The sequence below is a fragment of the Lathamus discolor genome, chromosome 5, assembly GCF_037157495.1.
Source record: "Lathamus discolor isolate bLatDis1 chromosome 5, bLatDis1.hap1, whole genome shotgun sequence".
Taxonomy (NCBI): domain Eukaryota; kingdom Metazoa; phylum Chordata; class Aves; order Psittaciformes; family Psittacidae; genus Lathamus; species Lathamus discolor.
In genome coordinates this window covers 46,017,597-46,042,522 of record NC_088888.1, presented here as the reverse complement: position 1 = coordinate 46,042,522, position 24,926 = coordinate 46,017,597, and the positions used below count along the sequence as shown (strand labels likewise).

General features: G+C 39.2%; 1 protein-coding gene across 6 annotated transcripts in view; it reads right to left on the bottom strand.

The window, feature by feature from the left end:
• Nucleotides 1–24,926, bottom strand: part of ARID1B (AT-rich interaction domain 1B) — a 330,916-nt gene that overhangs the window by 121,097 nt on the left and 184,893 nt on the right. The gene's annotated exons all lie outside the window — the stretch shown is intronic.

Below are 24,926 nucleotides of genomic sequence, written 5' to 3'. Positions count from 1 at the left end.
GTGTTTCTTTCAGGTATATCGGGCTTTGTTTTAAGTTAAGCTTCCCATCTATACTTATTGCAGGTACATCTTAGGACTCAGCAGAATAAGCCAAAATTCTCTGACAGACAGGCATCTGCATCATGATGCAGTACAGAAATTAACACCATGGAGTCTGTGTCCATGTAACACATTTTTACATGTGTTACATGTTTACTTATACATTTTTACATGCTATGTAAACATACACACAAACACACACATATATACCCAATACATATAACGATGACAAATCTTTGGAGTGGCAAAGCAGAGTACTGGAAAAAATGGCTTGCTCTCAGCAGTATTTGCTGTTGTATCATAAGTGATTTTTATTTTCCTAGGGAGGTTAAAATTTATTATTCAAGGAGTATGAAAATCCTCTAAGCTGCATGCTGATTTCATAGTTACAACATGCTGAAAGTCACTGGATGCTTTGTACATGGCATAATAGTGAAGATAGTGCTTTGCAGGGAATTTGGACTAGAAAAGACTGAAAAAAGTTAGTAGCCTTATCCCTATTGTATTTACACAAACTTACACAGAAGCAGATGAATAGCTGACTGCAAACACACAGTTGGATAAGATCATTTCCCAAGGTGCTAATGCTATCTGCAAACAAGCAGGGCTGGGCCTCATTCCCTTCTAAATTGCAAGGGTCCATCACAAACCCGGGAGGGAGAAAAAACTATGGAAGGTCACAAACCACAAAACCAGCAGAGGGATTTAGGCAGAAAAAAGATATTTGTCATGTCAGAAGCTACCGGATCCCAAGCAGACGCCAGTGCGGATCCACCCTGCTGCTTTTGTGTGCCTGCCGGAGGGACCCGCTCCCACTTGGGACCCATGGTGAGCAGGCAGCTCCTCTGCCCCTTTCCATAACCTCTTTGTCCTTGTCTGTGTCCTGCTGGACTAGAACCATGGCTTACAATGCATTAGACCAGGCTATTGCCATGTCATATCCCACTGGCTCTGGCTGGATGTTGTTACACACCCCAGCAGTGTGCCAAGCATTGGCCATGCTCCCTAACACCAGCTGTCATCTGGGGTATCCCAACTCAAGAAGCAAAACTGCTTGGATCTCTCTTTGGGTGGAAAAATGCACTTCTTTTTATATTAAGTATGTTACTACACTAGTCATGTAGAATAAACTTTCTCATATATCAACTTTAAAAATGGTTAATAAGGGATTCTTAAAAGTCAGATTTTTCTATATAATACTCCATAAAACAATAACGTTACAGTATTTTACTGCTTCTTTCTTCAAAGATGCACAGCTTTTCTGAGAGCTGCATCCATTCCAATAATGGAAAGAAGCCAAGGTGCAACCAGAAGCACTCACATTGCGAAATCCAAGTGGTCCTTTTACAAAAATTATATTAACCAGCACACCGCGATATAAATGGCTCCATAAAAGCAGCAAACTGCCTTATAAACTGCTCTTTCAAAAATAACTTTAGGAAAAAAAAAGTTAACAATGGGCTGCACAACTGTAAAAGAAGTTGCCAGTCCCCAAGTAAGATGATGAAAAGCAGCCATAAAGAAGTTTTGGTGAATGGCAGAAAGAACAAGGTGACAATTATATCTGGGGGAGTGGTTGGGCTCTGCAGATTCTACTTCAGCAGCAGAGCACGGCATCCATCTCAAGCTGGCATCCAGCTCATGAGGCAGGATATTCTAGACAAATCCATTATCATTCAATAATAATGGCTCAAGAACCAGCATCTTCTGGGAAAAAAAAACAAACCCATACTGCAATGGAGAAGCAGCAGTTAGACAGGTCTGGGGACGTCAACCACACTGGAGATCAATTCCTTCATTTCATAAAGGTTTCATCACACTACAGACACCTTATTTTCCTAACTACAAACTGGAAGTCCTTCCCAAAAACCTATCCACACATGCCTTCATGGAACAGACCTAAATGTTTTTCTAAACCACAGACAAAGGCTTGCAAAATGCAAAGGACACGGGGGGAAATTACTGGTCGCCTCCATTATTTTTCACTGGGTAATCTTTTAAAAAAGAAGATACGGTTTCTAATGACCTTCCCACCCAAAGGGTAAGAGCTTTGTCACTTGTGAGTTATTTGTATACTCTTGCTAATTGTATCTCTACACTCCTCCAATCGCCATGAATATTCATTTTATCTCACTTCTCTCTCTCTGCACTTATTAACTGTATAACACGTATACTCGAGAGATTTTGCGTGTGTGTATATATATATGTATATATGTGTGTGGCATTATTTATGTAAATCTATATCTGACCTATGCACACAAAACGCACTATTCAGCAGTGGTACCACAGCCCTTAGAAATGAGGTTTTAAAGGTCTGAACTGCAGCAGAAATTTAAAAGGTTCCAAATCACCAAATATCACCTCAAATAAAAACAGTTCCTTTTACAACGATTTTCTGGGCAAAGATATGAACTCACCAACCATTTCTTACAATTATTGTTATCATTATTTACTGAGCACTAAACCATGTTTTGTCTTACATATTTAAATTAAGAGAGTAAGCTGCCTAAAAGACCTCGTCTTGTTGTGTTTGCTTCTATCTGCTGCTACAGTTTTAAAGCACATTTCCCTTTATTTCACTTTTCCACAAGCCATAAAAAAACTCATTTCTAATTCATCTGTTCGTTCAGCTTAACCTCTCTTCTCAGCAATTAAAGCACTCTGCGCATCCCTCATCTATCACACAGCCAGCTAAATAATGCATTGCGTCCTCCGCTCATCTTTTATCATCCCAAATGACAGGTATTAGCATATCTCCCCAGTCAATTACAGTGCAGCGGAATAATCACAGCATAATTGGGCGAAAGCCACTCTAATCACCAACCCTGCAAACTCACAGAATAAAAACTGAGTGGCAGTTCAGACAGGCCTTGCTCTTGTCCATGGCTCCAGCCAACAAGCTTGGCAGGTCTCCATTTCCTTCTGCCTTTTCAAACTTGTTCTTTGGGGCTAAACTTCTCACGGGCAACTTGTTTTGGTTTTCTTAAAGGAAGACCATGCACACCGACAAATATTGCCCAAAGACTATTTGCTAACAAATGCAAGCCTGTAATACATCACAGCTGTTTTCTGCCCTTCAGATCATCCAGCGGGGCTCTGCTTTACAGACTAGCTTTGACAGATGGGTTTGTTGTTTGAGGTAGAAAGTTTTACGTTTCATGTTAGAGCAAGCAGAATTTCTTTTCCTTTAAGTATAAAGGATTTATGAGATCTAACGCAGTTAGGTACTGCTTTAGATGGTGCTGCTTACTGCACACATTAGCCTTCTGTTTTTCAACACTAGCGAGATGCCCACAAAGCATAATTTTTATTTGTTGTCTGTTGAATACATCTAGATTAAAATCCTACACATATATTTGAACATAAAACAAATGTTTTGTTTGTTAAACAAAGAAACACAAGTAAATTAACATCAGGTTGCTGTCTCCTGTGCTCAATCTGAGTAAATGAGAGTATCAACAGGAATTCTCCATGGCCATTGCGCCAACTTAAGACTAACAGACTCCTGGATGCGTGCTCTCACAGTAGCTCTCAAACTGGCGGTACAGGATTAATCTCAGGTGAGCTACCCGCTCTGAGACCTCTCTGCTCTGGGACTGAGAGCTGTGCTCTGATGGAGGAGCTACTCTCAAATGGTGGTGGGACCATTCAGGACTATGTGTGCTCCTGGGATACGCTTATCCTACAGGGCAGGAGTGTGTCAGCTCCATGCAGTCTGGGATCTTCCTAACAGCAGGAAGTTTGGGCATGAAAAGTGCCCTGGGAAATGAGGATATGCATTTAAAAGAAAAATTTCCTTCAGCACAGTTGAAATTTTCGAATGTACTACAAATGTGTAGGAAGTTTTCTGAAATCCAACAGCCAAATTCTCCTCTTTGAAATTGTAAGTGAGATGTACTAAACTTCTGCTGTCATCATCACTGGTAGCAGACTCAGGTTGTGCATATTTACTAGTTCAACCCCAAAGACAGAATGAAATGCAACTGAGGGAAAAAGGCAGTTAGACATACAACCAGACCAGCAGTGTAGTGCATTCCTTCTGTTTAGTTAGGATTATGCGTAATTACAAATTCTACCCGCCATAAGGTTAGACAGCACAAAATGAGGAAAATCAAGACTTTCTGGAATAAAAGTTTAGGCAAGCTACATACCCGTTCCAGCCTAAAGGGAGGCGGTTGCTTTCATCTCCTTATCCTAAATGGTTGAGTGCTTGCTAACTATTTTAGCCAGAACACATCATTTTAAAATAGCTTTTAATGTTTCATCTTCTTAACCTCTTTGCTCCAATAACTGTTTTCACTATACCACTGTCAAATTTTTACCCCAGTGTAATTTCTTTATCATCAACAGAGTTACCAAGATACATTTTATCAGTGGTGATCTTCCCATCCTTGCTTCCCATAATAGAGCCGGACAAGATATGAACTTCTTTTAAAAATTAAATTAATCTTGTATAATGTCTCATCATACAGCTCTGCCTGCCAGCACTGTTCCATACAGTGCAACTATGCAAACAATTTGGTATTAAACTGCTGCTGCTGCTGCTGCAAAGCTGGGGAGGGAAGAACAAAGCTTGAATATTTACAGGACAAAGACAAATACCTTCCTTACCCCATGTCTCCCATAAGACCTATGCTGCTGATCTGCACCTTCCACGCACAAGCTGCTGCAGCCACAGCACAAGTAAGAAGGCAAAAGTGAGGCTCAAGGCTCTTTGACACTGGAAAAGCTGATGGAGGATCTGTGTTTCCTTCCCCTCAAAGGAGCTGAGAGTCCACAAAGACATGGCAATTATTCAGCTTTCCACGTTGCCTTTTTCTTCTGTGCCACTGAGCAGCTTCCCAGGGCCAAAGCCTGTCTCTTCTTCTAAGAGCTGCAGAGCAAAAGGCATACCAATTGTACCCTTCCAACTCCTTTCATCTTCATTCTCACTTTTCCTTAAAAAAAAGTATAGAGTAGCTATAGAAATAATAGTAATTGTCACTCTTTTTAAAATCCCGCTGTTTCTCTGCTGCACCGCCTTCCAAGCCTGCTTACTTCATACAAATAATATATGGAGGACTCTTTCCAGATTCTAACTTATTACCCCTTATAATGTCAGGCACTGTACTCTCAACAGATTCACTGAAAATTATGTGACTTGGGGAGAAGCCAATCAACGGGGGGAAAAAAAAAGAAAGCCATTAAAAATTGGCTTTAAATCTTGGCTTTGAACCGAAAGAAAGACTTAGGGGAAAAAAAAATGGTTTTTTTTTTTTTTTTAATTTCCCTCCTGCAATTGCTGATTTCACTCCTCCTGGTCTGTATAAATCCCAGCAAAGTGAATGAAGGCCAGGCAGCTAGGTCATAACAGGTTATGTCGAAAAAAACCACCAAGTTAGATGCTGTTACAGGAACCTTTATAAAGCCCTGCAGACATTGCTTTTCTTTCTGCAGTGTATTTACTGCTCATAAAAAGTGTTCAATAGCTATTGAGGTTTCTTCATTTCTGCAATATAAGGGAAGCACAGCGTCACTGAACAAGCCTTGCCAACACTGCCCTTCACATCATCCTGCACTAAGAAATGCATCTGCTCTGCTTTTGTTCTTCCCTTTTATCTTCCTGTTCTCCTGAACACCAACATCCAGCTTTATGAAATTAAGAACTTCTCTGTGAAGAAGCAGGCTAAGAACAAATCCCATTTTGCAGAAGTGCGCAAGTCTCCCTAAATTTTTAATGGATACATCCGGCAAAGCCAAAAAGCCAAGGATTTGGCAGCCTGTGATAGAAAGCCTTCCCAGGAAGTCTTCTCTTCCCAGGAACTGATGAGGTATTTTGAGGTGCAAGCAGCATTGTTAATTTGCTTCACGTACAGGGACAAAGGGCTTTTTACAGCGCCATTTTAACAGACCTTTCTGGGTCTGGTTAGAGCTGTTCTACCTGTCTAACTTGCTGCTCTGCTGCTTTTACAGAAAAATCATGGTAAGAGACAGTAAACTTGCACCCAGATACTCCAACAAACTGAATCCATGTTTTAAACTAAAATCTGGGATTGGCTGGACTACTATAGTATACTTCCATGTTATAAGGTTGGTAGCTTCTGGTAAGTAGCTAAGGGTAGTTAACACCTTCTGCAATAACATCTGCCTCTTGCTAGGCACCTAATCTAAAGAATGCAGAGATGATCCTTTAAATCACATAACTCAAATCCTACATCACGTTATACTGTGACCAATCTCAGCTGATCCAAGGAAGCAAATAAAAAGCTGGCTCATCACACAGTATCAGCAAAATCTTTGGCTAAATTCTGCGTGATACCTACCTGATGGCATATCCAGACACATACTGTAGTTCATAATTTTGAGAAAAGGGTAATTAATCTAATAACAACCTCCAAAATCACATGCAAATAAGCAATTCCCATAGGGAATCTGAAAGGCCCTGCAAACAGCAGCTGATAAGACAAGGTCCCAGAACTTCAAGTGGAAGGGGAACATGCTATACAAATTTCTTCACCAGCATCCAGAACGACAAACAGCTTAAATAGACATTTCCAAATTTCCATTATCTGGAACAACTAAATTTTGGAAACAACATTTTCTCTCTTTTATGACCACAATTCCATAATGTAGATTCCTGTAGACTTCCTAGAGACACGGTATTTTAATGCCTTCAATCTGCATGCAAATTTCTATCCAGCAAAGGAAATTCTGTGTTGATGCTTAGAAAGTGCAAATGTGACATGCTGCAGCTGCCTTGCACATTATGAGACACATTCTCATACTCTTGGACAATGCCTGTCTGCCAAATGATAAAAATAGAGAGACGTAAACTATACAACATTGTAGTCAGAGAAAAAAAGCATGTGGAGAGGAGGGAAAGCATGAGTATATCACCAACCTTAGCTCTACAGTGACGATGGAGAATTCTGTAAGTTAGTCTTTGAACATTACTCTGCTGGTAGTGGACATTACCATGGTGTTTGAATGCAAAAGAACGGTTGGCAGAAAAGGTACATGAGACAAGTCAAAGAACTAATGGGAAGATGTATTCTCTGAAGTGGTTAGTAGGAAACCATAACCTACTACTCAAACTACAACTTAAAGACTATTGAAAGTACGCAGATTTGTAAAGGTCAGTCACATAGCAATTCTCTCCTGGATGCAGATTCTTCACATCCTCACCAAGGACAGTCCTAGAGAAACCGACAGAAATACAGTCCCCCTTCCTTCCCGACTGCACTGACTTATTTTGTAACAAGTTAGGCAGCAGTATCCCTTTATCACTGAACTTTCATCATCATTTATTTGGAAGCCAGGCTCGCATTTGTTTTGTAGAACTTCAGGAATGTTAAAATCCTGACATTTTTATTAAAATACTTTTATTCCAACAGATCTCACAGCCCGAACACTTATTTATCTTTTTCAATAATGCTCTAATAGCGTAATAATTATGACCTATGTTCAATTGACTTGACGACTAATGAGCCTTCTGTAACCCAAGTTAAAATCCCATAAGCTTTGATAAATTGCACAGATGTAACATCGCAGCAACACTCAGTCACTACTTTTCCAGACTGAAAAAGAAGCACTGAGACAAACCCGGAGGATAAACGTCTTCTCATGTCTTCTCTAGAATGTTGTTTTCTCATTTCCTTTTTCCTTCTTTCTTGAGGATAGGAGTAGAGCAGGAAAAATATGCATTATGTTCCAGCCCTAAAAGCCTCAAATCTGACAGGAAGGTTAGAAACAACGGGAGCCTCTTTTAATTTAGCAGATTTCCTACACTAGCTGGATTCTACCATTAACAGAAACGATGCCTCATTTTTTCCATGGATCTTTCAGTACAACGACACCTATGACATGGGGATACAAGTGTCTCCAAAGTAACAGCATTTTCCATCCAAGAGAAAATACAGTTGTCCTGAGTTCTTACTCGAGAGTGTAATACTCTGCATTTCAGTTACTGCTTGGAACACTGTTAAGAAAAACATTCATGGTCTCAGAAATGGGATTACAGCTCCCTTTATCACAAGAATTACTCTAAATATATGGAAAGCAACCAGTTCTACACACAACTATTCTCATTTCTTTGCTATACGTACATGAAGGGAAGCAGGCACATATGCTTATTTAATTTCTTAGTATATGTACAATATCAAGGAAATGACATAATCTTTGGTTATCTACAACTTTCAAAATCCATTTTATGAAATAACTTACATCATCTTAAAGACAGGTTAGTGAAAATTTCATGGTTTTCTTCCAGAAACAGTGTTAAAGAAACAAGACAAATTCATAAAGTAATTGAATTCAGAAAGTGGTCAGAGAGAGGGTTCCCTCTAAATGGAATTATTAAAAACAGCTTTTGACTCTCTCTCTGAAAAATATTCCAAAACCTGGATAATGTCTGAATAGTATTTTGGAATTAGACACCTGCTCAACACCACCAGCTATCTTAGAATTCCTTGCAGAATAGTTCCAGGTACTAACAAGCATTTTTTAGTCAGGGATTGATGATATACTACTACAGAACAAAAATGCTAACATAGATGCCCTTTAGAACAGCTTCTGTTTTAAAATACTGCTTTCTTCCTGATTTGAAAGATCACATGGATGTAAGAATAGAAACCAATTTAATAACAATATTTTTTTTATGATTTTAATAACAATTCCTTGATGGCAATTTACTAGAGAAACATACATAAAAATTATTATAAAACACTTTGAAACCCAGAAACACTACATTTTGATCCTGAATATATTTCAAATATCAGACTAAATTTCAAAATTGCCTTTAAAAAACTGTCTTTCCACTGCTGCACAATGCCTGGAAAATGTGAGCTTTCTTCCTTTGCTCAGCTATGGCTGGTGCCACCTTTGGGACAGAGACATGCACCTCAGGTTTGCACAGCCCTTTTGAAACTCTGAAGACTGGCACCTGCAATACTCTTCCCAAATTTATTACACTCTTTCTTACAGCTCAGCAGTGACACATAAGCAACGAGCAGAGCTGTGGGCAACCTACAGTGACAATCTCAAGCTTACTTTATTTCCACTGAAGAGTTCACTATTTTTGCTATCCATACTGCTGATATGCACACAACTGACCCAAGGTCCTGGAAATCTTTGATTTTGTTACTTCCAATTGAGCACGTACAGCTCTAAAAACAACTTGGTCAGAACAAGATTTAAAAAATTAGCAAGAACTTCTCAATGAAAACAAGAAAATTCAGAGTGTATGCATAAAGAAGTCTGAAAATTGACAGAAACCCAACTTAGCTTTTCACGTGCACTTCCTAGCACAAACTTCACTGTACAGTGGGGAGCTGTAACTTCAAACAGTAACAGGTAAGACTGCATTCAAACTTTTTTTCTTGTTATTTGGGGGTGCTTCTTGCTTTTCTTTTTCTTTCACTGGCTATTAAACCAATTAGCCTGGATGTCAGAATGGTCATATTCACTTTTACTGAGTATGTTTCCAGCGAAACAAATCGCTCTCTTCTAGACCAAGTGCCATATACAAGTGTACATATGCAAATACATACACTTCAATCTACTGACTAGTGTTCGATAAATTTACGTAGTTGAGTGGCTCTCTCCAACTCTGTACTGTGAGGTTGCATGTCCAGAATGCAGCGAGATTGCTGGCATTTTGAAAAATAAATTTAGAAAAATGTATTACTTCACAATTCTTCCCTCTGAGTTACTAAAATGTTTAGGTGTAAAATATTCTGTATCTAGATAAGGGGATAAATCAAAGATCAAGACAACGAACTTCCTTCCATTCAACAGCAGCCCTTCTCTGTACCTTTCATCTCCTTATCAAAACATGGAGAAGAGATGAGCCTTGAGGAGAGATGAGCCTTGAGGGAAGCAAGCCCTGGAATGAGACAGTCTGAGTCTCTGAAATATGCAAGGAGACCGTGGTACAGTGATCGTGTGTATATGAGTGTAGCAAAAACCGGCTTTCAGATCTGAATTAGAACACGCTGAACTCAAATAACTTTGCAGAACAAAATTGGAAGTACGAGACTAAAATAAGAGGAGACAATTTTAACCAGGAGAAAGATCTGGAAATCAGTGTAGACCTCATAGGCTTTTTTTTTTTTCTTTTACCTTAGAGATGTGCCAGTGGAAAATCCAGAAGGCCTACCCTGCTCCTCTACAGCGATCATCTGGGCCTCACCAAAAGTTCAGGTCAGATTTTGCACAGTGCAGCCCCCAGTTCTGGTGAGACTTCAGGCTCCACATAACTCTGCATTTGAAAAAGCCTTCTAATTGAGGGCTGTTGACATATTTGAGGTTAAGCAGGAGCACACTGCCCAGTGTGGCACCCTGGCCTTGAGAGAACTGTGGCACCCAGCCCACAGAGTGCAGGATGTGCTTGGAGAAGCCAGCACTCCCCCAGGGGTAAGGTTAGTGCTGCAGTTTATCACATAATAATTTACATTCTGAGAGTGTGAATGCAAAGCACCCAAGATGCTGGCCAACGCCACGAAGCGACAGGCATCCTTGGTATGGTTGTTTTTTATGCGCATGCACATTTGGATTTGAAATTTGTATTTTATCAGATTTAGCAGAAGGACAGCCTTTGCCAGAACATGATGGAAGGGTATGTATGGAATGCAATCTCTAAATTACATTGTCTGTCAGAGTTTAATTACTTTACATCACGGTAAAATACCATAAACTAATCTCCAAATCTTAGTGAACAATGTTTTTTCATAAAGCTTATATTCATGGTAAAGATCAACAAAAAGAAACTGCAGCAGAGAAAAAAAACCCCAAACAAATAACAGGTGATACCATATAAACTGTTGTTCGCAATTGCTTGTAATTATTTCACAAGATAATATATTTTAGGAATTCCTGCAAGAAATAATGTATTACATACTTTTGAAACATTTCTCTTCTGGACTGAAGGTTTAATTCTGCCTGCTAGTCTGAAGGAAGTAAATCGCAGCTAGTGAAAGGAAACCTTGCCAGGCCTTACTTACTGGGGTTTACTGATGAGGGATTAAAAAAATGTAACCACTCTTCACCTGCCTACATTTTAAGGCAAAATAAACAGCATTTAAATCTGCAACGCAGAACGGACATTGTTTTCTTTTTGCCTTTTAACACAGGTTTTCTTTGTTTAACTAAGTCCATTTATATCTGATGGGGATATGATTGTAGCACATTACCCATGCACAGCACAGGGAGTGCTGCACTCACACCCAGATCTTCTGCGGCCCTTCCCAAACTCTTCTGCCCTCAAAAAAACAAACCCAAGATCAGGGACACTAATTGCATCTGCAATCACAGTTGTCCAATGGCCCCAAAGGCCTGATCATATGCTGTGGAAGAGCCTTTTCTGGCTGCAATTTACAGGAATCATGAATGTTGCCTGCCTGCTATCCAGCCACCAGCACCTCCCAGACAAGTCTGTAAATACTCTTTGTGATCAAGGGGGGCTAAGATACTCGAATTCAGCATTTGAAAAGGGTGTATTACAAGTTACACTGTAAAATACGGAAAAGGTACAATATAGCCTAAGGTCTACAGCTACTCTTGGAAGTCACTGCCTGTGCAACTGCAGCTGCTTTGCTGTAAAACATCTGAAGATGTTTTAGAAAACAGAAAAGAAAGAACTGCTAGATTATTTATTTCTATATATATATACATACATGCACAAATTTGGGATGAGATGGAATTCGAATGAAGAGTATGCCTTAATAATTAAAAAAATATATGCTCTATAAGAGACAATTTGTACACCAGAAAATGCCAGTGGGTGACCATGTGCAATGCTAAGCTTGTCCAAAGTGTGTAGGGGTCCCATCAGCACCTGGCTGACAGGAGGGAAAGAGGGTGGCTGGAGGTGAGCTGAAAATCCTGAGGAACTCTTTGCGGACGTTACAGAAAGATTTAGTTCACATGTATGGTACAAACCAACCTCTAAAAAAATTAGACCTGCAATCATCCCTGCTTTTAAGCCATGCAAAAACCAAGGAGAAAAAAAAACAATCACCTAAACCAATATATAAGAAATAAAATTATATATTTAAATACACATGTTTGTATATATATATATATATTTTACATTTCTCTGTGTATAAAAATACAGTTTTGAGTATTTTAATAGAAGCGAGCCTAGACTGATTTGAATTAATCTCTGAACATACTGGAGAGCCAGCACAGTAATTAACTGTGTTATTTATTAATTATTATAACCATACCAACTGTCCTTTCTCTTCATCTTTCCAATAAAAACAATTCATCTTTAATCCGCTACAGCTGCAGAAACTTCCATGAAACATTAGATGAGGTAATAAAATAGCTCCACTTTTAGGTCTGCAGGATCTATTTCTGGCCTTCAATCATTTGTGTCAGATTATAATCTCCAGTGAAGAGTCTGATGTTACTTCAACAATCCAATACCTCATTGGCACATGCGACCACACAGAAAGATTCTTTTAAATTACACAGCAATACAGTCTGAATAGGAGATCGGTCACTGGATCGGTCACTGAACGGGCTAAATCTGCATGGAGGAAGATTGAAAGAGCAGGGGTCGAGGAGGGAATGTAGTGAGCAGTATCAGAAAAATGAAAATAGAACTGAAAATGAAGAAAGGATCATAAAAACGTTCCTCAGTTGAAATGTTTTTTTCCAATATCTGCTGGCAGTTTCCTTTCATCTGTGCAACTAGTTCCCTCTGTTATTCTACTGCAGTCAATAACTTGAGTGGGCATAAAATGGAGAATTTCTAATGGTTTGCATCAGCATAGGACATAAACCACAACTGAAATGTATTTCCATGTGCTACAATCAGCTATGATTATCATAATCCAATCGCTTTTACAGCATACTTTGACAATTGAGGTCGTAGGGAATATGGACCAAAAAGGAAGGTAGAAATATATTGATTCAGATTACTGCTTACTGAAATTTGTTCTGGTTTGCTTGTATATTGCTAAATCCTTTTTGTGCTTCACAGGAATATACACATTTTGAAGACGGTTAGTCGTAACAGGTTCTTCACTTTGGTTTTGGTTTAAAACGCCTGTAATTTGCACACCCTGACACCTGCCGATTTCATGCCCTGCCTTTTCCTGTCAAAGCCCCTTCTCAGCTCTCCACACAAGGAAATCTCATTTATCAAAATTCTGTCAGCGTAAGGGGAAGGGCTATGCTGAGCTGAGCCATGGCCTTCATTAAACATGCAGAACATAAACTGCTGACACTAAGCACAGTCAACTTGCAGCAGGGCTGAGGAGGGGAAAAAAAGAGGAAAAAAAGAGCAGTGACAGAAGGAATGGTGCTATGGTGAGATGGGAATAAAAGCCACAGTTTTGCAAAGCATTTAGGTTGTACTGGAGTCAGTGAGATTTAATCACAGACCTGAAGTTAAGCATATGCTTAACTTTGCCAAACAGAAATAGATCACTAAATTATGAATGGAACAATCTATTTCTGTTCCCAGGAACACGGACACTTTGTTCTCCAGACCATTCCCTCAGGGAATGGGGGGGGCAGGGGGGGAAGTAACAAAATTAGAGAAAACAATCCCTTCTTCAACTCAAAATACAGGTCCAGATAAAGGAACTATATGCTATGTTTAGCATAACATGACTAAAAAAAGGTCGGTATCCATCATTTAGGTTCCAGAAGAGAGAAAAGATTAACTGCCATTATGGTCACTAATTTCATCAGGGTACCAAAGACGGGTGCTCTGAACAGGAGGAAGGAAAAATTTGTGTATTTGGAAGAGGCAAGCACGAAAACTGAAATGCCCTGAACATTGACATTAGGGCTGAGGGGGAACAAAGCTGCTTTTAAAATTTCCACTTCAGTTACTGTTGCTGGTATTTTTTTCTCCTTTAATTCTTCAAGATAGCTGTGTAATGCTGCCTACAATAGAAACTTGAATTTAATAGGCACGAAGCAGAAGGTGTGTAGCATTTTCCTCTGATCACAAGGAACAAGCACTTAGCTGTGAGAGATCCACAATGAGTCACTGCAGGGAGGAATCAAATGCATCACAGGTACATGCAAGCCTTTTTTATTATTATAGTACCAACTAAAAAAACATTATAACCTACAGCCCTAAAAAAACCCATTTTAAACCTCCTAGTCTTACAAAAATATATAATATACCAATCATATATGCCTGCACTTACACAAGTCGAACAGAGACTAGGGCAAATGCAAGGGTGGTGGGAACTCAACATTTCCGTAAGCTTTTTTTCTGGTATGTATAAATAAGCAAAGATAGTAATTCAAAGTTGAAACTGTCTCAATGCAAAAATGAATTACTTTCCATCGAGTTTCAAACAGAAGCTGAAAGCTATTTTAATATTAATTATCTGGAAAATAATATCATATGAACATTTTCTGATACTTTGACACCTCTTAAAATAGTTTTTCAAAATTAATCTGGAATTAAAAGTAGCGTGAAACTAATGACTGGATTCTGCTACCCTTTACCATACTGAATTTCATCATATTCCAGAAAGAACTCAGATCTGGTCACCTAACTGCTGGCACAATACTATGGCTTCCCTTCCATCTGCCAGGGACCTGTGTACATGTAGCTTAGGTAGGAGACAGCAGGAAGTAGACACACACTGATAGCAATGGGACATGCACATTGATCATTTCCCAGAAGTAGTTCCTGAAGGGGTTTTTAAACAAATGTTGTACACATTTAACAGAAATCAATAGCTGCTTTCATAGCGAAAAAGTGGTGTTTTGCTTAATGCCACCTGTAAGAACAGGATGGCCCAATTCTTCAACCTTTTCTTTGGATTTGTGAACAGCGCAGTATTTTCAGCTTTTTCACCTTTGTTCTGGTCAACAAGATGCTGCAGCCTGCCATATAAAGCTGCACACCACATGGCACCATTCAACAGTATATCTAGGTCAGCTTGCATTTTTAATGTGCTCCATTAGCTTCCCCTTGCTCACTGTATCAAGTCTGAACTTCTACGTCTCAATTTCAGACCTCTGCATAACTAAGCCAGGCAATGCACAGGATCCTAAGAGTATCATGCCCATATTAAACATTTGTTCCACCGAAGACACCAGTTCAAATCCTAACGACTTTCCTTAATTTCATGCCATTTCCAAACCCAGCATCCCCAAATTTCTCTTTCAAGATCCTTTTCTGCAACACTACTGGTAAAAAAAAATGAATAAAAAAATTAAACAAAATGCTTGCTTAAAAAACCCCAAACCAAACCAAGAAAGCTTCAGCCAATACAATTCCTTCCCTGAGTACTGTTTGGGGCAGCTTAACGACTCTGAACTCAGCAGCATTCTGCACACACCACAGCTAAACACCTACAAGTTAATAAGCATATAAACAGCCGTACCTACATTACAGTAAAGGTTTTGCACACAATCGTATGTGCTATAATGATATTTAGATACTTAGATGTGACAAAAGCCAGTTCCACGATTCACTTCAATGCTTCCTTTCATAAACAGCAGTTAACACATTTCTCAAAATACATTTATTAATTTTTAAATTAGTATGCATTCTAACTGCCCTTCCCACAGTGTTTCTAAGGAGGACACCACTCCACTGGAGCACAGCCCTTGCACAAGGACTGAAGTTATAAAACCACTCTAGTTCTAGATTATATTTACGAGGTAATCGGTACATCGGTTCTGACACGAGGAATAACACTGTGATGAAGTTTCACAGGCGGCTCAGGGAGATTCAAATAGATCTTGATAAAGGGAGGGGGAAGAATCAGCCAGTGGAATGAAAACAGACAGTCACATTAAATAGAACAGTACGAATGATGCTTATTTTGCTTAAGATTAAAATGTTAAGGCAAATTTTACTAGAGAGACTGTAAATCCGTCTGCTTCCTATTTCAGGTAGTAGAAGGATTTAGTAATAAAATCATAAAACACATAATGATTGCTACATTAGAAATATATCACAACAGGTTACGTGTGTATAATATTAAACAATTTAAAGCGTTGCAACAGGAGGAAAATCACGGTGAAACCATCTGTAATCTTGATCTTCCAGTATTAGAAAATATTAAGATCCGTTCACAAAGAAAATCAAAGAAAGGATCTTGAAAAACAAGATTTCCCAGTGTCCTTGTAATATAATAAAATTATCCATCAAAATCCCAATTCACTAGAAAACCCTGTCACACAAGAAATTCTTAAAAACTGAACAATGGAATAATTGAAGCATCAAAGTTACAAAACGGTGTTTTCTGTAGAAGAAATGTATGTTCAGTGAAAAGCCTGAGATTCTGTATTATTGTCATTGTTTTTTCTTCTTTGAAATCTGCTACATGTCAACAGCCCTTTTTCCAGCAAAGCACAGCTCAGAAGCATGATACACACCTGACCCTGTCTCAGAGAAAAAAGGGGGAAATGAAAACTTAAATCGTATTTGTCTTCCCAACAACTTTCTCACGTTCCTCTTTGCAATTCTTATTCTTCAACCCTGGCACTAGTTTTAACGAGCCGACTATGCAATCAAGGGAAGCAGCCACATGGCAGAAATGTGAATCTTTTTCTGTACATGTATTTCAGGCTGTTAAAAAAGAATGCTGTGCAAAAAAAAAAAAAAAAAACCCAAAACCAACCCAAACAAATGAACAGTAGTTTTTAAAAAATGTAAATATTTGTGGTTTCTTTCTTGTTCTTTAAGTCACAATATCAATCCGAACAGGCTTCCTGTAGCAAGGTGGGGCTGGTTGCTGGAGGGAGCAGTTCTGGTCCCACCAGTTGTGCAATCAGGTAGAATTTACAGAAGAAAAAGAAATCTGGTCTAACCTGCTCTCCTAATCAAGAAGGAACTGCAAACTATTTGCAAATACTCTGTCCTGCCCTGTTCCCACCCCCAAAGAGACCACCTGCCTCAACATTTATTTAAAACGTGCAGGTATTTACAAGCAAACATTGTGTGCCAATTGTTAGATCACTTCTTGGTAGATCTGATACTCCCTCAAAGTTCAAACCAGCAGTATAAATCAGAGGCCACACAGAACTGTAAAGGACCCGCCGCATCAGGCAAGCATCACCCTGGTTACATGTTAAGAGCTGAGGGAGGGAGAACCCTAACCTAGATGCTGGCAGTCAGCTCTGGCACACTAGGGTCAGGCAACCCAAATGCACCCACCAGTTAAGAATGCAGTTACAGAAGGAAGGCTGAGAAAATAAGTTTTGTGGGGTTTTTTTTTTCTTTTTTTCTTTTTTTCCTTTTTTTCCTTTTTTGTGGTAACTGCTATCGCCACATCTTAGTTACTGGTGTGAAGTGGTGGGTTGTGGGTTCAGTCAAACCCTGAAGGTGATGCATGCTCTCACCATGAAAGCATCAAACTTTGTGCTCTTCTGGCATTTCTACGGAGCTTGGAAAGGGCAAACCACACTACAGATCATCTCTTCCAAAACGCAAGCGAGGGAAGTATGGATTGCTACGGCTGCTGCCACAAAAGCTGGACACTTCCATGTTGTAGCAGCCAATTTCAAAAAAGTGGCAACCTAAATTGTTATAGAACTGGCCAAAGAGGGACTCATGAATCAGAAAAGCAAACCCAGCTGCCAAGCCTTCTTACAAACATCACTTGAGGAAACACCTAATAGTTGCCATGAACTACATACACATCTGTTTCTGAAAACTGCACACTGATTTCTGTCCCCACTGTGTTCTCGGAGAGGTGGTGGAGGCTTTAAACTCATCTGAAAACCCAAAATGTGGCCATACCAAAAACTTAATAACATAAACTGCACAGTACTGGAGATGAACGCTGTTCATCATGTTTATGCATGACCAAAACTAGAGATGATGCTAGAGAAAACCTATCAAGTTACACTTTTTTAGCACTAATCCGCAGGTGCTGGGCAAAACACAGGACAGTGAGATATTCAAAGGTGCTAAGGAAGGCTGATGTTCACCAGCTGAGCTCACACCAGCTTGCCACAGAGGCTCGGGAGTTTTGTAAAACAAATGTTACCACATACTCATGTGCCTAAATCTATCCCTGCAGCCATCACTATTTATTCCGCCAGCATTGCGAGATGCTTCATGCTGACAAAGAGCATCTGATACACTTGGGTCACTGGCAGAAGAAGAAACAAGGGAATATCCAAGAAACACTGACACACTGTACCCTCAACAAGGACACTGCCACATGAGAGAGCTCCTTCCTAAAGCCTTGCCCGGTCTTGTCTTTCCTGAGACTGTAGTCCAGGAGTGCGGACTACAGGGTATAAGGAAGAAAAAAACCACTATTACTACGCCATTTATCCAGCGTGTCTTGATGTTCTTACATCTTGGGGTTCTTGGTTAACATACAACCTTTCTTCCTATTCTGTGTATCATTTTGTTTTTTCTTCTTCATGCAAGCTTGTTTGTCCAGATCCACCACCACTGCACAAGGAGGCATCAGAAACTCTAAGAAGCTCTCACTTTTTTCCATCCCCCCAGGGAACTTTAAAATCCTCTCTTCCATGAGAAGCAGGAGTGAGCTGTGAGGAGTGGGGCACGATGACAAGCAGGTGCTGTTTGGAATGGATTTCGATGGGATACTGTACTCTTGTACTGATTTCACCCTACCTACTCAAGGTGGTTAGATACACTCTCCTGTACAGCCCACAGTACTCAGGACAAAGCTGGACCACAGTGGGGACTGCACAATGGATGGAGAGGAACTTTATTTATTGAGACAAAACTCATCAGATATTAAGAACTATTGATTACATAGATGAAATTTCTGAAACATTATCACAATTGCTTGCTTTTGCATCTTCCTGAATTTTCCCAAATAACATCCCAGTGATTTGCAAACGTCTAGGCAGAAACATGCTCAAGTTGCTGCTACTTTACTTCAGAACACTCTGACACAGGTATAAGGGGTCCCTAAGAATATTGTTCCCTGCTGTAATGCCATTCTCTACTCTTAGTAAAACAGCCAGCGCAGAGGGCACTCATAAGACTTCAGCAATCTTAAAACACAGTTTTAAAAATGACTCAATGAAAGAAGGTTGGGAAATTCTTTCAGTCATCTGAACACCTCAGGTGCAACAACTCCACAAAGAAAACAACAGAACTGGGAAACATGTAATCCTAACTCTGCTCTGAGCAACAAAACAGAAATCGCTAGAGGCTAATATGAGTATCTATTTCTTCTAAGCTGAAACAAATCCAAAATCTTATTTACAACCCCCAGCTTCCTACCTAAGTCAACAGCGCAAAGACAGATGTAAATGAGGGCTCATTTCTCTGTATTTTCCCATATACTAAGCACACACATAGACACTCCAAGTGTCAACATATCAAGACAGAGATAATTCAGACACTTGAAAACATCCTCTTCTGAAAAGGATTAATTGGCTTTAAAACAATTTAATTTGGCTTTGAAGATGCAACTTTTATTAAAAACCACCAGATGGCAGAAGCAGAGGCTGCTTAGAGTCTTCAACAAAAGAAAGCAGGCTTAAACAAGGCGTGCTGTAAAAGAAAACAATTTTTAATGCCTACTTTTTTTCTCCGTCAATGGCTTCTTTTCTCCTTCTTTCCAAGAAGTAAGTACTGTTTTGTTGCAATCAAACTAATACAAATAAAAATAGTGATAATAAAATTAAGGAAAAAAATCTCTTGAGAACACGCTTTCTTAATTTTCTCAAATGGCATCTCAATCTCCTGTATCAAGGGTTCCGTGTTACGGATACGGCTAGAACAACAGTTTCCTTCTAGATTTGCACAGTCGTAATTCCCAGTCAGCCATGTATTCTCTTCAGTGTTCTATGCTTCAAACCAGGAAGCTGGCACGTAGCTACCTTGTGCAGCTGAATCTCCCCTCAGGAGTTGGACTTCTGTTATCTGGACTGTGAAAATAAGTGGGCTATGGAAGATGCACTGTGATGTGCTGAGTCGTGCAATAAAGCAGCATTTGCAAGGTGGAGGAAAGCAAGAAACAAACCACACAAGACCCCCCCCCCCCCCCCAAAAAAAAAATCAATTGAAATAAACAAAATACCCAACCCCAACTTAATAAACTCAAGTAGAAGTAGCATGTTTGGGAGGTAAAAAAAAAAAAAAAAGGTGTTTTAGGTCTTAAGTACATTTGAGTCTCAAAACGACGTATCCTGTATCAGAGAAAGAACATTAAAATAATGCATCCCAGCAGCACATACTTAGAAAGACTAAGGAACAGATTCTTTCAACAACTTCCAGAGTTACTGAATTATGGAGACAAGGTCATCACTTTATGCCATGTCACAAAAAACATCTGGTTCCACGAACAATGCTGAACGCTCCATCACACAGACACAGACACATCAGAAATGCCACCCCTGCTGCATTTCACTAATAGAGCTGTGTCTCCATTATGCTGATTTCTCAATCAAAGAGAAAGCTTTTCTCCTGTATTTGTCTTCTGCAAAGGAAATGTAAAATCACTCCTACAGTGAATATACCCATCGGGAATGATTCTTTTCTCAACCCAAGCAGCAGAGTCCCAGAAATGAACAGGTGAGGCTTGCTCCTACTTCAAGGCAGCATGAGATGCAGTTGTGTAGTTGATTCTGCCTCTGTACATTAGCAAACATGCTGCTTGCAAGATATGAAAGGCTTTCTTCCCTGTCCCGTTTTTAAATGACACCTGCAAATCACTAATTCAGTTGCCATTCATTTCCATATGTCAAATTACAATCTTAACTTGTGCAAAGCAACATAATAGTAATGATTAAGCCAATTACATCACAACACAGCTTAAAACGACACACAATGGAAGGATTAAAGCTCACTACCAAATAAGAGAGTCCTGTTCTTGGTGGAGCTCCCCCACTGTGGGAACATAAGTGTCTCTTTTCCTGTTGCACAAAGTTGTGAGCCTTCTGACATGTAGCTGCTGGACTGCCATTAACAAACTTATTTATATTAATGCTGCACTAAGCTGGGATCACTGCATCTCGGCATTAGCTGCGGTAGGCGGGCTCTGCGGCCGTCTCTGCAAACAGAGCTTCTGGCACTTTACACATCCACAGACACGTTGAGACACGTGGACGAGGTGATCTCACTCTGCTTAACTGAATGAAGCCTCCTCTACCCTACGTTATTTGGGTCAGGTAGATGCTGACAGTAAAAGCCTTAGGGAAGGGGAAGGAAAGGAGAGAGAGTATACCAAGCACAAATATTTAAAAAGCCAAGCAACTTGTTCTCTAGATAGGGCCAAACACCATTTGTAGTCTGTATGGAGTACGTGCTACCACATTTGACACTGTAACTCCAACTGATGCCAGTATGTGGCTCCTACAACAATAAAATGTGGGTTAAATCTTCATATAATAACCAACCTTTCGAACTAAGATTTTCAATTCTATCTCAGGAATTAAAACGTTCTTATGGAAACTGAGCATCTGAATCTCTAAAGGAGGATTTAAAAATCCTCAAGATGCTGTTATTTTTATTTGTTCATTGCTTTCATGTTTAAATCAGCATAATTCAAAACGGTTAAACCTTTTATTTCTGCTCTGTGCACCTTAGTCTTTTCTTCTTTTTCACATCTTTGTATCCCTCTTAATTTTTTCTACCATCTGGGAACACTGATCCCATCTGCTAAGATCTATCTTCCTATTCCAGCTAAAATAAACACAAAATAAATTGGTACTGTTAGTCTTTTACACATCACCATTAGGCTTTAATAAGATTAATGGGACTGAAGGAGTTTCCAACTTTGAAATACATTCCTGGCTGTTGGCTCCAGACTCCAGCAGATACCACTTCATCTACTCACTCTGTGTTAGTCTCTTGGCAACTACGGTTTTCAAGAAACTTATTATATATGCAAGTTTATACTCAGCAGAATTTGAATGAACCAGGCATAACTGCTATGCCTGTCCCAGATCTCCCATCAGCTGTTTGTGATTTGCTAGGTGGTCATTTCCCCTACATCTCTCCATAAACCACCACGCATATATCACAATCCTTCTAAATATTGAAGCAGAAGGATCAGTCAAAAGCTAGATGTTTAGGTTTTTCCTTTAAGAAACAAACACGCATACAAACACACACACCAATGAATGTGTAAATGAAACTGAACACCACATGTACCATCTTCAAAAAAGCTGTTACAGCACACTAACAGCTTCCTCCTTCTGTAAAATTAGTTGCAAAGAAAGCTGAATGGTTTTGCTTCCTATTACTCAACCAAAGGAAAGGTTTGGACAGCAATGCTGTCAAACCTGTGCATCTTTTTACTTATAAAAACACAACTTTAAAGCTGATTGAAAAGCTGCTTGCATTTTCATGGTTCATTAAAGAATACCAAAAGGAAAAAAAAAAAAAAAAAAAGTAGTCCATATTAAAATCTCATTTTTACTCCAATAAATGCCTTACATTCATTTACCTTTGTTCTGGGAAAACTGTTTTCTCATTAAAAAGGTGAGGTGAAGTGAACATTCTGAAGGACTTTTGCTGATGGTCTGGAATTTGCACCCTTTTTGTTTGGTACTTCAAGGTGCCTCTTAACTGGGCATTTTGACAGTGCGAAACTATTTTTGCTTTTAATTTTCTTTTCTAAAATAAAAATTATTTAGTCCAAATCAGTATGTGTATCTTGCATCAAAAGCATCCTGTAGCTGATTTCTACATGCACTTATCATCACCAAAGGCTCAACTATCCTAGGGGTAGACTACACCAGCCAGACCTTCACTTCACTGACAACAACCACAGTGAAGCTGAACAATGTTCTGCCATCTATTCAGAGTGCTTTCCTGGGAAACAGCTCCATTTGCTGCCAGATCGCAGATTTACCATGAGACTAAAATCACAGAGAATTTACGACTAACTGATAACATTGTAAACTCTTTCAGCAGTCTAGAAATACTCTGTTTTTAAACTGGTGTTCTAGTATCTACAGGCAACACAGCCTGTCAACAATCCTAAAACTAAGTGATAAGTGTCTAAGGACAGATGGAATGGATACAGTCAAAAGAAGGTTTTGCCTGCAGCAAATTATGCTTCTGCTTATGCATGTAGAGAGGACCTACAATGTCTCAAGCAGAAGTATATGCTACACCCAAACCCATAAAGACAGCCAATTCAACAGTCTCCAACAGACCTGGAGGGAAACACAGGCTAAAAGCTGGGATCAAGAAAAGCATTATATCATGGAAACTTTTAACCTCACATCCTTCTCATCTGTGTTACCTGGTATTCACCATATCAACTTATTTTATGATTTATAAAACTAAAATTATTTTTCATTAAAAAATGGTGCTCATACATACTCTCCATGGGCATACCCACTCATTTGTTAATCTAACAAAGACACTTGATGTAACAGACACACTAATATTTATTTGTCATTGAGACAGACAGTAAAGGAAGCATTTCTTAAGGGAGAGGAGGAAAGAAAGTGCTTTCACAGCACGCCTAGACAGCTAATATAAATTCTGGAATTTACCATGAATGAACATGATGAACATTTACCTTTCTCCTTGACTGATAAAAAGTACATGACATCCCTCGACATATACAGTTCACTATGTAACATTATGCTACTGTTTCAAGGGAGTAAGAAGACCCTGTCTGTTCTGAAGCTTAATCTTACAGAAAAGTTGCTTGAGACTCTGGAGGATGATGTTGGCAAGCATAACGACTCAGTTCTGTACACCTGAAGCCTAGTACTAGAAATTCTTAAAACTTTTGATAATGAAAAGGAGGTTCAAAGGATGTCCATCAAGATGACTCAAAGACTGAAAACCAGCTTGCAAGTCTAGCCATGAAACAAGTAAGAAGATTCCTCCACAGTGCTTTCTTTGTGAAAGCTATTTGCTACAATAATCTTCAGCAACATTTCTGTTTACCCGCCTAGTCTGAAGGATTATGAAGATGAGTTCACAACAGCTGACCCTCCAAGTTTATTAAATATTCAAGAAATATTCTGTATGCAGGCTGGGTATTAAATAAACCTCAGAAAATACTGCAGACTACCATATGCTAAATACTTCAAATAATACTGGAGTAGTTCTGTTTTTTAATAATTTATTTAAATCACTTTAGCAGAGATCAACATAAAAATGTACAATACAACCACAATGTAAATTTTAGCATCACAAATATTTACGTGCTCTAAAAGTTTGGGGTTTTTTTTCTGTTTAACTTTTTTGTATTCTATATAAAACTGGAGAACTTTTTTTTTTTTTTTTTTTTTTAACCTTGACAGTATTTTCTCACTATTTTACTGCTATTTTCTCACCTGCAGTAGTATCACAGCATGTGGGCTTCAGCAGCAGGAAACTCTTCATTGTCATAATTTGGCCTACTGTTCCTACAATCTCCTTCTTCCCCTCCCCATTCTCCTCCTGGCTAAGCAGATATAGCCTACACACAATCTACCCTGCTTAAAATCATCTGCAATTAGTGCTCGATTAAAACTGTGGTCATCACCATAATGCTCACTGGCCAAAGAAACTTGAGCAATAACTAGGATACAGCCCATCTATTTAGCATAGCATGTTTAAAGCAGCCTCTCCAACACGGTGTGCCATACATTGATCTACAATTGAACACAGGGTGATGCAGCTGTTCAATGTACTACTTTCTACTTGAGATGCACTGTGAAAAAGGACCATCACCAAAGTGGCTTACTCAGCAGACTGCAAAACAGATAACAACTACAACTTTTGAGCTGCAAATCTATGGAACAAGAACAAATCCAGCATTTGGACCAGTCTAATCTCCAGAGTTACTACAAAGCTGACGTTCCATGGGCTTCCGCAAGTAAAACTTCCTCACGGGTTTTACACCAAGTAACAGCATTTAGACAGTCTTATGTGTCATTGTCAGATTACCACACATAAGGGAAAGAATTGATGGATGTAAGTCACAGGGTCCTGAATTCTCAGGCTGAAAAGTGTCATCTTCTGTGACAACACA